This window comes from Vidua macroura (genome assembly GCF_024509145.1).
Source record: "Vidua macroura isolate BioBank_ID:100142 chromosome W unlocalized genomic scaffold, ASM2450914v1 whyW_random_scaffold_30, whole genome shotgun sequence".
Taxonomy (NCBI): domain Eukaryota; kingdom Metazoa; phylum Chordata; class Aves; order Passeriformes; family Viduidae; genus Vidua; species Vidua macroura.
Genome location: NW_026530534.1, coordinates 3,530,940 through 3,547,271, shown reverse-complemented (window position 1 = coordinate 3,547,271; position 16,332 = coordinate 3,530,940). Strand labels below are relative to the sequence as shown.

At 47.2% G+C, this 16,332-nt stretch overlaps 1 non-coding gene across 1 annotated transcript; it reads left to right on the top strand.

The window, feature by feature from the left end:
* Positions 1-9,979: 9,979 nt before the first annotated feature.
* On the top strand, positions 9,980-10,052 carry TRNAK-CUU (transfer RNA lysine (anticodon CUU)). Its single transcript has one exon. It is a non-coding gene; the product is annotated as a tRNA-Lys (tRNA).
* Positions 10,053-16,332: the final 6,280 nt, after the last annotated feature.

Genomic DNA, 16,332 nt, shown 5'->3' with positions numbered 1-16,332 from the left:
TTCCGGAAACAGACTGTTGACGAGTTAGACTGCCTGTATTACGAGCAGACTAACAATGTTTTGGGGTTGGTGACGGATTTCTTAGAATTAATAGTTAAGTTTATAAAGAGAATTTATAGTATAAGTTGAAATCTCTTTGACCGTTCTGAGCCAATGTCCAATGGAGGTTTTGATGGACAGCTGATAAACCTCAGAGTGGTGTTTGTCCTCTTTCCTGCAAGGGGCCCCGCAGGAGGGCGGCAAACACTGCCTCCTTTTTTAAACAAAAAGGGGGAACTGTGGATATTCTCAGTTCAGTCAGAGAGAAAAGGAAAAAGATCTGTGCCAAGTTATCCTGGGAAAAAATCTGGGAGGAATGTAAACCATCTGTTATCTTGTTTTCTGTTCATATTGTTTATAGATATGTTCTGCCACACTGACCTAAGTTCAGTGTACCAATCAGGTGCAATGTTTTTAATTAAAGACCAATGAAATTAGTCTTCACAATGTTCTCTATAAAAGAGAGATGTATTTTGAATAAACGTTCATTCTTTGCCTTCTGAACTTGGAGTCGTTTTATTCCTGTCCCTGCCTCAACAGCGACACATAACCACTAAAAAAGTCCTGTACTCTGCTACTGAATTAGCTAAATTGAAAAAGGAGTGCGGGCATCTCCCTCATGAAACTGAAACAGAATACATATTCCAAGTGTCTCTTACCGGGGGAGATCAAATACACTTGTCAGAACAAGAAGCCACTGGGTACTGGGGACATAGGGTATTCTTTAACCATGGGGGACAGATGTAGCCCATAGTCCCTAACTCAGCACGCAGCTTATTGGGCAGGGGGGCTTAGCACCTTGGAAAGGGGAGATCCTTTAGCCCTGGTAGGTACCCCCGACCAACTCCTAGAAAACATTCACAAAGCTGCCTGCTTGCAAATGATACATGAGAGAAAATTGTCTACAGGCTATGAGTCACCAATGCAATTACCAGAAAAGCCTGAAATTATGACTCCTTTAATTTGGGGTCTCCCAGAATCACTCAAACCTACAGCGATTCTCCTTCAAAAAACCATAGCAGCTATATCTCCTATAGAAAGACTGGATAGATTTCTTAATAACCAAAATGACCCCTCTGTTTCCACTGATCCTGGGTTCACTCCCTATGCTACCCCTTTCAAACCACCAAGTGCACAATCGCATTACTCCACTCCTACCAGTTGTTGGAACCCAAAGTGTCCCTCAGACACTCTTGGATGTTCCGGGCCCAGGTCAGAAGCATTTGAGACCCTGGCATACAGCCAGAAACCCCTGTGGCTTTGAATTTGATCCATGGAACAATTTACCAACCTTGCAGGAAGAACAAGAAATCACAAAAGTTTAGATATTATAGTAGAAGTAGTCACAAAGTGAAAGGAAGAATCTTTGAGTGCTGTACAGGGGGGTTTTAGGCCTTGTACAGAGGGGTCTGAGTTTTGTACGTGGGGGTCAGAAGTTCTAAGATGGAGGGATTTGGGCATGCCCTGTCCTCCTTTCTCCTTCCTATCCTCCATGTTCTTGGCGATGTTGGCACTCATAGATTGGTTTAGAGTAGAAAGTCACTATTCAGTATAGGTGATAGGCATTGGGGGAAAATTATAAACATTTAACACGTAATGTATGATATAAAAGATGGCACCAGCCCCTGGGGCGGGCAGAGAGGGTCAGACGTGGAGTGAGAAGGAGTCCGAGATAGTGTCAGGGTGTGTGTGCGCTTTTGCCTGGCCTGCTGAAAGAACCGCAGCAGTTCAGGAAGAAAATCTTTTAGATAACATACAATAAAGTACCTTGAGACCGGACGACTGAAGACTACTGAGTCTTTCTTTGAAGGCCCGGGTTGGAGGAGAGACTTTACCACCTCCCGGGGTCACCCCAACCTGGGGATGAGCCCTGTCACCAGTAAACATAAAATTTGGACATGGAGTGAAGTGGCAGAGGAGCTGATTAATTACAGCAGAAAATATAGACCTGTAAAGCTCCCAGAAGAAAAATCAGAAAAATCAGAAAAATCAGAAAAATCAGAAAAATCAGAAAAATCAGAAAAACCAAAGGGTGTTAGATACATTGCTTCTCCTAATGTAAAACCAGAAAAGGATAAGCAAATCTCCAACCGCCAGTTTTGGTGGTCACTGGGGATAAAAAAGGGTGTCCCTAAAGATGTTATGGATGGCGTACCACTTGAAAAACTGAGCAAAATAGTTTCTAATTGACACTGTCCCAGATCCACTGTACCAAAACCCCCCACTGTACAACCAAGCGCACCCCTTCTTCCACAGATTCTGGGCAGTGAGCCACAGCAATCACCTGTACAGGTACTTGGCAGTGAACCAAAGCCATCCCCTGCACAGGGTCTGGGCACGGAACCTAAACAATCCCTTTCACAAATTTCAGGAATTGAGCCAAAACAGCTTCAGCATCAGGGAAACTGAAAACTCCGTCTCTCAAGGGTGAGCGGAGAGATGGGGACTGGTTATTTTTAAGACTGCTCACTAGAAATCACAAATTGGGACGTATTAATTACAGCAATAGTTGGTCCTAAAAGGGCACTTATTACTTTTGTAGTTGATACCGGAGCCCAGATTTCTGCATTAACAAATATAGCTGCCCAGAAATGTGGAATTTTCCCAATTAGAAAACAATGTTATGTTCTGAATGCTTTAGGAACTACAGAAACTATGAATGTGGCTTTAGTAAAACTCATACTCCCTGGAGAGGAAATTCAGTTAGTTTTCAAAATAGTAATTGGGGACATTCCAAACAATTTACTAGGGATGGATGTTCTGCTGGGAGGCAGTGGGAAGATTCAGAGGGATTTTTGTGGTCTTTCGGTATACCACACCTGTCACGATCCGCTCGTGCGGGGTGTCGTGACGGTTCATTAACCAATCTCAAACGTGCAAAGAGGCAAACGGCAGGGGACTATCAGTTTAATCCCAGAAAATGCACCTTTATTTAGGTACCAACAGCAAATGCTATAGAGGGGACAGAAAAGGGAAATAAAGAATAGAGAGAAAAGAGGGGAAGGGGAATATAGCTACCACCATCGAGACGAGATCCTCAATGGTTCAGCCACATAGATTCGCCGTCGTCCGTGGGGGTTAACTGAAGTCATCCCAAAAAGTTACAGTTTATATAGTCTTTAGCCAAAGCGAGTGGCATCTGGCCAGAAGGTGGGGAAAATTGATGGGCCATTGTGAAGAGCCCCTTGCTCTGTGAAGCAGGTGCAGGCATGCAGGGACAAGCCACCGCTTGTCACAACCTGTTTGAATGCAATGTTCTGTAGAAGCACAGCAAGTGCACCTGCTAACAGTCACTTGGCAAGCGTCTGCGTCCAGCTTGGCCAGGCCAGAAATCCTGTCAGGGGTCTTCAGGGTCCTTGCGATGGTCGTGAGGCAAATGAAGGAAACTTCAGACCATCTCTCACAAACACCTTAACATTAGACTGCTCCAAGCTGCACCCTCCCTACCATTCAGCAAAGCTACTAATGTAAACCAATACCCTCTTTCCTTCTGGTGCCAGAGAGGGTATCAAACCAGTTACACAGGATTTGCGAGATCAAGGAGTAATAGTCAATACCCATTCTGCTTTCAATTCACCTGTATGGCCCGTTCGGAAACCCAATGGGAAGTGGAGGCTGACAGTTGATTTCTGCAGGCTTAATGCCAACACAGAACCTCTGACAGCAGCGGTACCAAATCTAGCTGAATTAATAACATCAATTCAAGAAAAGGCTCACACAATCATGGCAACTATAGATGTCAAAGACATGTTTTTTATGATAGCTATACAGCCAGAAGACATGGACCACTTTGCTTTCACATGGGAAGGTCAGCAATACACCATCACCAGATTTCCCCAAGGGTGCAAACATTCCCCCACTTTAGCCCACCACGCTTTAGCCAAAGAATTAGAAAAAATACCCAAAACTGACAATGTAGCTGTTTATCAATACATTGATGATATTCTTGTAGGGGGGGATGAAATACAGGTAGTGGGGGACACCCAGCAAAAGATAATCTCCCATTTAGAAAGTCTTGTTTTAAAAATTCCCTCTGAGATAATTAAAAAACCCTCTCAGGAAGTGAAGTTTTTGGGAATTTGGTGGAAAGGAGGCATGACATGTATTCCACCTGATACTTTAGCCTCTTTAGATCAGATTAAAATGCCTCACTCCAGGAAAGGTCTTCAACAGGCTTTAAGATAACTAGTGTTTTGGAGAAAACACATTCCAGATTTTTCAATTATTGCCAGGCCCCTTTATGACTTGCTGAGGAAGGGGGTAAAATGGGATTGGACTCCTTCTCAGGAGAAAGCATTGCAATTGCTGATTTTTGAAGCAACAGCTCATCAAGCACTGGGTCCCATTCATCCTACAGATTCCTTTCAGGTGGAATGGGGATTTGCCTCCTTAGGGCTGTCAGTACACATATGGCAGCGGGGTCCTGAGGGTCCGACAAGGCCTGTTGGTTTTTATTCCCGTGGTTTCAGAGATGCTGAGAAACTATACACTGCCTGGGAAAAGGGATTGTTTGTGGTTAGCTTAGCTCTCATAGATGTGGAAAAAATTGCACGACAACAGCCAATTGTATTGAGAGGCCCTTTTAAAGTTATTAAGGCAGTCACTACTGGGACCCCTCCTCCTGATGGGGTGACCCAAAGGGCCTCAGTGAGGAAGTGGTATGCTCAGATCGAACATTTTTGTAACATCTTTCTCAATAACAGAAAGAGCTGTAAAAAAATCAGCAATACAAGAAACTGAGAGCTTGGATAGCAGCCAAGACAAACCTGCCTCTGTAGTCAAAGTAGCCCCTCCTTTTTCCCTAGAACAGTCAGCAAATTCTTGGTTCACCAATGCCTCTGCTAAGCGAGAAGGCAAGATGTGGCGGTACAGAGCAGCTGCTCTCCACATTTCCTCTGGGGAGCAGATAATTACTGAGGGGGAAGGCAGTGCTCAAGTTGGGGAGCTGATAGCTGCTCGGAGTGTTTTCCAACATGAGGCACAGAATGCCTCTCTTGTCTGCATTTACACTGCTTCTTATGCAGTGTACACAGGCTGTACTGAGTGGCTTCCTTTTTGGCAGCAAAATGACTGGGAAGTTAACAGAATTCCGGTGTGGCAAAAGGAAAAGTGGCAAGAAATTTTAAATATTGCAAGTCAAGGGAACTTTGCAGTGGGATGGGTAGCCTCTCACCAGACACATGGGAATCTAGCAGGGGAATGGAACAATAAAGCTGATGAGTTAGCAAGGCTAAGTCCCCTAAAAAGAGGACTGGGATCATCTATGAGAATGGCTGCATGTAAAGAGACATCACACAGGTGCAAAGGATTTGTACAAAGAAGCTCTTGCTCAGGGTTGGCCTGTCACCAGGGAAATGTGTAAAACATGCATATCAGCCTATGAGCAGTGTCGCAGGCGACTGTTGCTTTTCGTTCTTTTCTCGCCCCGACTTCCTTGTTTTCGCCCGGTTACAGTTTCCTGGAGCGCTGGCCAGGAGCTTCCGGGAGCAGCCGGAGAGAAGCAACAAACACCTTTGTGGGTTCGTTTGATACGGACAGAGCTGTTTAGAGAGCGTGAGCAAGACTGGGATAAAGAGACGCAAGAGATTGGACACTTGTTGTGCAGTCCAAAGTAGGTTGTATTTGCCCGATCGCCACACGTACAAGTGACAATGATCTGGGGTCCAGACACAGGTTTTATAGGGGAAAATAAGAAATAAGGTGAAACCAATAGAACAATGCCCAGTGTGAATACATTATAGGTAAAATCCAATGGGAATAACTCCAGGGGGAAGGATGAATACACGTAAAAATACAGAATAGAAACTCCAGCTTTAGGTTTAGGAAACAGAAACTCCCATCTCAAATTCACAAAGCCCTTTTGCTCTGTTTGTGTAGCTGCACACTGCAACATCTCCCTCTTTTTTGTTTAATAAAATGAACGGAGCTTTGGGGGAAGGAGAAACTGCGGCTATCAAACTGCAGTGTTGTTTTGTTTTCCATCTTCCCACCATTCTCCTCCCGTGGTGGCAGCAGCAACTACAACAGGTGCGGAGGCTGCAAACTTGGAGGAAGCAATGCTAAAAATGATTCGCTTGAGAATCCCAAATGATAGCAAAACTAAAAAGATTGCAACTACAAAATAACAAATGTCCTTTAGAAGGGACAACACCCACCCAGAAAGATCCCAGCCCTTAAACATGCCCTGGAACCAGTCCTCATTCTCCTGCTTCATGCGGCCAATGAGGTTTCTCATCTCCTGGATGGACGATTGAACACTTTGGCCTTTTGATGACAAGTTAAAGCAACACAATCCCTCAAATACTTTTCATCCATGCCCATGTGCCAACAGCAGGAAATCGATAGCTGCCCTGTTTTGCAGGGTGGCTTTCCTGGTAATTTCCTTGTCTGCAAGCAGGTCACTCAAGGCTGCTGATGTTAAACTTGCCTGCTTTGTCACCCAGCATTCCAAATTGCCTAATTCACTCAATGCTTTGGCTGCCGCTACCCATGGTAGGAACACAGAGACGGCAACCCTTTTCGATTTTGCCCAATGGTAAATTTCAGCGTCACAATGTTCATCAAATTGACTTCCACTCCATTTAGTAATTTTTGTTTCACTTTTCATTTGCCTGATTGGAATTTGAGTCATGTTGGGGGAAGCAAGGGAAAGACGCCCCAGAGTGCATGGACCTCCAACCAGACGAGAAGGGATTCCTGGATATGCTCTATCCCCACAGATGAAAAACATTCCCTTTTCCAGCTTGCGGGGATAGAAATCCGTGGTGCTAGGGACCTCTAAAACAGCAACAGCTGTGCACCATTGGCCCGCTCTGAATTCCATCTTGTATTGTCTGACCTGTGCATATAGTTTTATTTCTTTATTTGGTGAAAAATTAAATTGAACGCAAAATTCAGCTTTTGTGGAGCCTAGTAGTTCTAATTCCTGGGGCTCCCCATCAGCAGCGGGCAAGTCTAGAACAAACTTTTGCCACAGGAGCAGGGGATTCTGAACAGGTATTTTAACACGTTCTACAACATCCTTGTGCTTGTAGAACTCTTCCCAAATATTCGGGGGATTGTTTTCATTCAACTCAGTTTGCAAATGGATCAAAGACTTTGGAAATTCTTGCCCCTTGCTTGGAATCCCTACCAGGCATGTGGACATTGGATTTTCTGCTGAGGCAGTGGCTAAACACAGGTGTTCTTGTTTCGAGGCTTGGGCAAGGGTGACCCACACATTTTTCCGTGGCTGAGGGACGATCCATGCGTCCCCTGTGGACAGGTAGAAGGTCATTTTCTGGAGCCAAACGAGGAGCAGGAACGTAGAAATTGACATCCTGCTAATCTGAAAGAAAAATGAAATCATACAACAGGGTAAACTAACTACAAAAATTCTGCCAGTATAAAGGAAAAACAGGAATTAGGGTTCTCTTCCTCCCTTGCGGTGTTTCCTGTTTGACGGAACTGCGTCATCTGTGGGGTCTCCAACACCCCCCTGACCTACCCCATTTGTATCATCACGCAGGGTAGGTCTGTGCTCCCCAATTAGTTTTTTTGCTGGTTGGAGAATTCTCCCCCCCCTCCCTCCCCCCCGAGGAGGCGCTGTCCCCTGAAAGGGGCACTGGCTGATGAAATGGCCTTCCTCATTGCAGTAATAACACCTGCGTTTGGGAGGAGAAGAACTCGATGTTGGGGTTTCTGGGGTTGCTGATGTGGGAGCAACCACTTATTCCTGAGGACTTTCCACCAAGTCCTCTGCCATCAGGGTGGCTTTTCTTGTGCACTCCTCGATGAGCCGATCCAGCGTAGGTGGAGGAGACGCTGGAAGAGCCATGATGACTCGCTGACAGGCATCATTGGCATTTGTGGTGACAATTTCAAACGTGATTTCGTCTCATGCTTCTTGCCCTTCCACCTTTTTCTCGACCGTGTCTCTCACTCGATCAACAAAATCCATGAATGGCTCTGAAACAGACTGCTTGAGAGCAATATAAGGTATTATAGGTTCTTTTGAGGGCATACTAAGAAATGCCCGTTCTGCTGCGTCTTTTGTGAGATCTAACACTGGTTTTGGAATCCCTGCTGCCTGCTTTTGGGCTTGATTCCAGTCCCTTGCACCCACAAGATGTTCGAGGGTGATCTCATCATCCTCTATATCTGTTGCATAATCGGGACTCTGCAAAATTTCTGGAAGAAGGTCTCATGCAAACCTTTTCCAAGTTCTTTCCCACATTTTGTATTCTGATGGAGGGAGCAAGCAACTGAACAAGCGCTTTAAATCAGCAGGAACTAAGGTGTTAGAATTGAAAGTTGCTTTTAACATGCTCTTAAAAAAGCTTTTTTGCCCAAATTCACATTTTGTTTTGCAGAGCTCCTTTATGCTTTCGTATGAAAGTGGTTCCCATCTGGGGTTTTGCCCTCTCGCGTTGTACAACACTGGCGCGAGAAACAAGGAATTTGAATCCTTGCCTGCTTTCTGTTTCCCGGCTTCGGCCTCCCCACCTTTCCCATTGCCATGGGAACCAGAGGCCGGGCCTTGGGAAATAGGAGAAGCAGGGGCAGGGCCCGGAGGCTCGGGGGTGGAGGTTTGTGTGGCAGTGGCTGAGGTTGGTGATGCCGTGTGGAGCGGGGCGGGATCGGGTGATGGAACCTCGAGGGGTGGAGCTGAAGCAACCACCTGGAGGGGTGGTGCTGTGGGTGGAGGCCTGCAATAGCACTTGGGAGGAGTTTGGTCTGCCACAAGAGAGGAGGAGGGGTCAGGACAAAGGGAAGGAGGGTCAGGGACTGGTGTCGGGGGGGGTACCTGGGAAGAAGGACTTCCCGCCGCGCTTCTTTGTCCATCTTGTGATGAGACAAAGACCCCCGCCACGCGGCCGCCGCCATCTTGTGGCGGTTCATCCCGTGGGGGGTGAGGGAAGGGGTTAGAAGGAGTACAGAATTTTTGGGAACAGCCACAACTCTGAAAAGAATCAGAAGAAGGTTTAGGAACAGAAGTTTCAACAGAGCGATTAGCATTTTCAGACTGTGGGTGTCGGGGAGACGGGGGAACTAAAGCAGATGGACTCTTTTCAGTTTCCCGCGTTTCCCGACTGTCTGCGCCCTCCTTAACAATGTCATAAACTAACAAAAAGATCCTCATGAAACCCTTTTTCACTGAAGGATCCCCCTTCTTGTTGCCTTCTGTTAAAACTGTGCCAACCCCCTTCCAAAAAACTTTCTCCCTCACATCCTGAGCTGAGACGTTCAGAAACTTTAAAGTCAGCCACTTTATAAACTTTTTCACAAAACTTTTAGAAAAACTTTCTCCTGACTCTGTCAGGGTTACTTTTACTTGGTAATAAATCTCTTTTTGCTGTTTGGACAACTTCCCACCCATGTTGTCCACCAGCAAGCCTCACCCGCCTGCTGCTGAAAAAACAAAGAAAAAAAAACTAAAAAAGTCTAGAACCAGACGGCGGCACCCCGCACGCAGCACGCTTGCGTGCCCTTTCCCTCTGCGGGAACAGGGGTATCTCCACCCAGATCCACTAACCGGGGCCCTCCCGCGTTAGTTTTGAATCTTACCGATACGTCGACCCTTAGAAAACAAAAAACAACAGCGGTTCCCGGTCTGAAGTCATCTTCTGGGGTGTGCAGAAGCTGTGACTTCACTCCGCTGGAAACCCAGATCCGGGCAGGAGCCAGAAGATTTTCTCAGCGGCGATAGTGCTGCGGGGCTGAGCGGAGGGAGCGGAATCTCCCTCGGACTCGCTGTGGTCCAAGCGGCTTTTCCCGCCGGGCGGACTCTGGCGCTGGCGTCTCAATGGCGGCGGCGCCAGGGGCCGTGTCTCCCGCAGTGACAGCGGTGGAAATCAGCGTCTGGAAAAGCCCCAAACCGGAGCGCTATCTGCCGCGCTATGAAAACAGTTCCTGCATCAAAGCCACGTGCTCGGGCGCCACTTGTTCCCTGTTTCCCAAGGCCCGGCTAGCTCAGTCGGTAGAGCATGAGACTCTTAATCTCAGGGTCGTGGGTTCGTGCCCCACATTGGGTGCCACTTGTTGCTTTTTGTTCTTTTCTCGCCCCGACTTCCTTGTTTTCGCCCGGTTACAGTTTCCCGGAGCGCTGGCCAGGCGCTTCCGGGAGCAGCCGGAGAGAAGCAACAAACACCTTTGTGGGTTCGTTTGATACGGACAGAGCTGTTTAGAGAGCGTGAGCAAGACCGGGATAAAGAGACGCAAGAGATTGGACACTTGTTGTGCAGTCCAAAGTAGGTTGTATTTGCCCGATCGCCGCATGTACAAGTGACCACAATCAGGGGTCCAGACACAGGTTTTATAGGGGAAAATAAGAAATAAGGTGAAACCAATAGAACAATGCCCAGTGTGAATACATTATAGGTAAAATCCAATGGGAATAACTCCAGGGGGAAGGATGAATACACGTAAAAATACAGAATAGAAACTCCAGCTTTAGGTTTAGGAAACAGAAACTCCCATCTCAAATTCACAAAGCCCTTTTGCTCCGTTTGCGTAGCTGCACACTGCAACAGGCGACTGGAAAGACACCCACTAGAAGATGACCCTTTGCACTTATGAAAACGTAAAGGCTTATGGGACGCATGGCAGGTAGATTACATTGGTCCCTTCAAGAAATCAGGTGGTAAGCATTTTGTGCTAGTAGGAGTGGAGATTATACCTGGGTTAGTCCAAGCTGAAGCTTTTAACAGAGCTACAAGAGATAATACTGTTAAAGCATTGCAGGGGTGATTTGGAACTTTCCCAAAACCACAGGAAATACAATCTGATAATGGGCCTCACTTTACCACTAAAGTTGTACAAGAATGGGCAAAGGGTGAAGGAATAAAATGGACTTTTCACACCCCTTTCTACCCCCAAGCTAACGGGATTGTGGAAAGAACTAATGGTCTCCTTAAACCACAGGAGGGTAACTGGGATCTTCGGCTAAGGTGTGAAAGGTGTGAATGATAGATGGCAGGTAAATGGCTGTCCCAAAGTCACTGCTATTTGCCCTAAAGCCCCTAGCATTATCCCCACGTTACGGGGACCTGATGATCCTAAAAATCCAGCACGTTACCCTGGACAACCTACTTTGGTAGATGTTCCTACTGTATGGGAAGTACTACTTGTGCTGAAAACCCCACTGAATAAATATGCATGGGTAACTTCCAATGCTCTGGGGAAAGAACATCGGATAAATACCCGCTGGATACTTCCATCATTTTAATTTCCTGCCTCTTGGTGGCAGACTCTGATTTGTTTACTTTTACAGAAGAACTCCGAGGGATATGAAGGCCTGATCAACCATGATAATTTTAGTGATACTCCTCTGCATCCTACCACAACACCATGGCCAAAGCTCGGCTGAGTGGCCGTGGTCTGAAGCTACCATCAGGTACACCAGTGCTCTGGGACTCTACCCCAGGGACCGCCGCCCAAGCCTCGTGACCATAGTACTGCACAACTCTGAAGCTTACCACCCAAGTGACTGGGGTTGGGACCATAAAGATTGAGCAAGGGTGTTAACTGGAACAATAGGTGAAGAAATTAAGGTAGGATGCAGAAAAGTAGAAAAATCTCTTTATGAGAAAGCTTCCACCATTGCAATTGATGGAAATCTTCTAGAACCAAATGTAATAAGCAATGTACACCCCAACATCACAGCGAAGCTTTGCCCTACAACAGTGTGGACATGTGAAAAACATGCTCCCCTCATACTTTGTTGTTATCAGAAGAATGTAGGTAACTATCCTTTAGACTCCAATAACAACGGTGAAATCACAAAGCTTTGCAGAAACTAATCTACTGACTGCTGGTACAACTTTACTTTAACTAAATGTCCTAGATTAGGGCAAATTTGGGAGAAGACCTCCGGAAGGAGCCCCCAGAAAGCAAACCCCCCACGGCCCCCCCTCCACCTGGTTCAGGAAGAATTTCCTCAGAGAGAAGTGGAAAAAAACCTGTTTATTTAACAACCAAAACATTCCCCAATACAAAAAAAACCAACACCAGATGACAAAACTCTTTCACCGTTCTGAAGAGATGACAAATTCAGAAAGTCTCTCCTGGGAGTGGTCGCCCAGCTATCAGTCTCCGGCGCTGGGGATGGCTGCTGCAGGTCACAAAATGCAGACTCTCGGTGTTTCTTGATGTTTCCCAGGTCCAGGTTCAGATGATATTCAGGAAAGGGAAAGGGAAGGGGAAAAGAAATGGTCCAGGGTAAAAATTGGACTGCCTAGCTAAACTAACTAATAAGCAAAAGCAAAAGCAAAAGCAAGCAAGCCAGCAAGCAAGCAAGCCAGCAAGCCAAGCCAGCCAAGCCTCTCCTAGACACAGACCATGGGGGGAGGTGAGCCAGCTGATAACAAGACAAAACAATCCTTCACTTTCAGAGTCAGTCCTGAAGGCACAGAACATAATATCAGGCATAAACAGAACACACGATTTGGGATACAAACACCATACCGTCACCCTAGGACATTCCACCCCTTATCTCCAAATCGTCAACATAACTACCAAACATCATGTAAAAACTTCATCAAGTAAAACTTCCATCTTTCACTTACTCAGACCTTCGACATTTACACATTTCCTTCTATCTCCCTTGCTCAAAACTTTAACACTTACACATTTCCTTCTGTCTCATGTCTGTGTGGTTTAATGTACATACAATGTCAGTAACATCTAGCAAATAGTGATATTTGCATATGAGTCTCACCCCACAATCAGGTCTCCCTGAGGTACACATCGTGTTCTTCCATCTTTCTGCATTATCCACCATGTACAACCTGGTCCCTGAGCAAAGACAATCCCACGAATGGGTTTGTCTGTACTCGAGGCAGAATTGATCCACACTGTCTTCCCTAACAAACCTCTGATATGTGCCACTGGAACTTTATCTCTGTCTACTGTATTCAGGGACTCAGACTGGGCAGGACCTGCTCGATTGGTGGAACCTCGGGTGTTAACTAACCAGGTGGCCTTTGCCAAATGCTGCTCCCAGTTTTTGAAAGATCCCCCACCCAATGCTTTCAAGGTGGTTTTTAACAGTCCATTGTACCTCTCCACCTTGCCTGCAGCTGGTGCATGGTAGGGGATATGGTACACCCACTCAATGCCATGTTCCCTAGCCCAGGAGTTGATAAGGCTGTTCTTAAAATGAGTCCCATTGTCTGACTCAATCCTCTCAGGGGTACCATGCCTCCAAAGGACCTGCTTTTCAAGGCCCAGGATGGTGTTATGGGCTGTAGAATGAGACACAGGGTAGGTTTCCAACCATCCCGTGGTGGCTTCCACCATTGTGAGCACGTAGCGCTTGCCTTGGCATGTCTGGCGCAGTGTGATGTAGTCAATCTGCCAGGCCTCCCCATACTTGTACTTGGACTACCGCCCACCATACCATAGGGGCTTCACTCGCTTGGCCTGTTTGATGGCAGCACACGTCTCACAGTCATGGATAACCTGAGAAATACTGTCCATGGTTAAATCCACCCCTCGGTCTCGTGCCCACTTATAGGTGGCATCTCTACCCTGATGGCCTGAGGCATCATGGGCCCATCATGCTAGGAACAACTCCCCCTTGTGTTGCCAATCGAAATCTATTTTTGACACTCCTATCTTTGCAGCCTGATCTACCTGCTGATTGTTTTGGTGCTCTTCATTAGCTCTACTCTTGGGGACATGGGCATCTACATGGCGAACCTTCACAGGTAGTTTCTCTACCCGGGTAGCAATGTCTTTCCATTCTTCAGCAGCCCAAATTGTTTTTCCTCTACGCTGCCAGTTAGCCCCTTTCCATCTCTCCAGCCATCCCCACAGAGCATTGCCTACCATCCATGAATCAGTGTAGAGGTAGAGCTTTGGCCACTTCTCCCTTTCTGCAATGTCTAGGGCCAGTTGAACAGCTTTGAGTTCAGCAAGTTGACTTGATCCACCTTCTCCTTCAGGGGCCTCTGCGACCCGTCATGTGGGGCTCCATACAGCTGCTTTCCACTTCCGATTCATCCCTACGATGCGGCAAGAACCGTCAGTGAAAAGAGCATAGCGTGTTTCCTCTGCTGGCAATTGGTTGTAGGATGGAGCTTCTTCAGCCCGTGTCACTGGTTCTTGTTCTTCATCTGTGACACCAAAGTTTTCACCTTCAGGCCAATTTGTAATTACTTCCAAAATCCCAGGGCGATTCAGTTTACCAATACGGGCATGCTGCATGATGAGAGCAATCCACTTGCTCCATGTAGCACTGGTGGCATGGTGGGTGAAGGGAACCTTTCCTCTGAACATCCACCGGTAGTCGGGGTGCCAGGAGGAGTTGTGCTTCTGTACCAATCACCTCTGAGGCGGCTTGGACTCCTTCGTAGGCAGCCAAGATTTCCTTCTCTGTTGGGGTGTAGTTGGCTTCAGACCCTCTGTAGCTCCAACTCCAAAATCCTAGCGGTTGGCCTCGAGTCTCATCAGGCACTTTCTGCCAAAGGCTCCAGGACAGACCATGGTTCCCGGCTGCAGAGTAGAGCACGTTCTTCACATCTGGTCCCGTCCTGCCTGGGCCAAGGGCTACTGCATGAGCAATTTCCTGCTTAATCTGGGTGAAAGCTTGTTGCTGCTCAGGGCCCCAGTGGAAATCGTTCTTCTTGCGGGTGACCAGGTAAAGAGGGCTCACAATCTGACTGTACTCAGGAATGTGCATTCTCCAAAAGCCTGTGGCACCTAAGAAAGCTTGCATTTCCTTCTTGTTGGTTGGTGGGGACATAGCTGTGATCTTGTTGATGACATCCGTAGGAATCTGACGCCGTCCATCTTGCCACTTCACTCCCAGGAACTGGATCTCTCAAGCAGGTCCCTTAACTTTACTCTTCTTGATGGCAAAACCAGCTTCCAGGAGGATTCGGATGATTTCCTCTCCTTTCTCAAACACTTCTGCTGCTGTGTTCCCCCACAGAATGATATCATCAATATACTGTAAATGTTCTGGAGCCTCACCCTTTTCTAGTGCAGTCTGGATCAGTCCATGGCAGATGGTGGGGCTGTGCTTCCATCCCTGGGGCAGTCGGTTCCAGGTATACTGCACTTGCCTCCACGTAAAGGCAAACTGAGGCCTGCATTCTGCTGCCAGAGGAATGGAGAAAAACGCGTTAGCAATGTCAATAGTGGCGTACCACTGTGCTGCCTTGGACTCCAGCTCGTACTGGAGTTCCAGCATGTCTGGCACAGCAGCGCTCAGTGGTGGAGTCACTTCGTTCAATGCATGGTAGTCCACTGTCAATCTCCATTCTCCTTCAGATTTACGCACAGGCCAAATAGGGCTGTTGAAGGGTGAGTGGGTTTTGCTGACCACCCCTTGGCTCTCCAGCTCTCGAATCATCTAATGGATGGGAACCACAGCATCTCGAGTTGTTCTGTACTGTCGGCGATGCACCGTTGAAGTGGAAATTGGTACCTTTTGCTCTTCTCCCTTCAGAAGTCCTACTGTAGTTGGATTCTCCGACAGTCCAGGCAAGGTGTTCAATTGCTGGATGCCCTCTGTCACTGCAGCTGCTATCCCAAATGCCCACCTGAGCCGTTTTGGGTCTTTAAAATACCCCCTTCGGAGGTAATCTATGCCCAAAATGCATGGGGCCTCTGGGCCAGTCACAATAGGGTGTTTTTTCCACTCATTTCCGGTCAGGCTCACCTCAGCTTCCACCAAGGTCAAGTCCTGTGATCCCCCTGTCATGCCAGCGATGGAGACAGGTTCTGCCCCCACATGTCTTGATGGAACCAATGTGCATTGCGCACCAGTATCAACCAAAGCCTTCTATTTTTGTGGTTCTGATGTGCCAGGCCAACGGATCCACACAGTCCAGAAAACTCGGTTTTCCCTCACCTCTACCTGGCTAGAGGCAGGGCCCCTCTAAGCCTGGTTATCCTTCTTTCCTTGGACATATGTCTTAGAGGTTCCTTCCAGGGGATTGGACATGTCATCATCATCATCATACCTGGCAGCTTGGCTACGGGCAATTGGGGCTGCTTTCCTTTTGGTGGAACTTCCTCTTTGAGTCTTACCTTCCTTCAATTCACGCACCCGTTGTGCCAGAGCAGCAGTAGATTTTCCATCCCATCTCCTCATGTTTTCTCCGCAATCACGCAAGAAGAACCACAGCTCAGCTCGTGGGGTGTACCTTCTCTCCCCATCTGGGGAACGTCTGCGTTGGATACCAGGGCCTCTAATTTGTACTGCTGAGATTTGGAGAAGGTCCTCTTTAATCTCCTCCCTGAGTTTCTGGTGATTCTCCTCTATCTTGTCTTCTAATTTCTGTAAACATGTTTCCACTGCTGCAA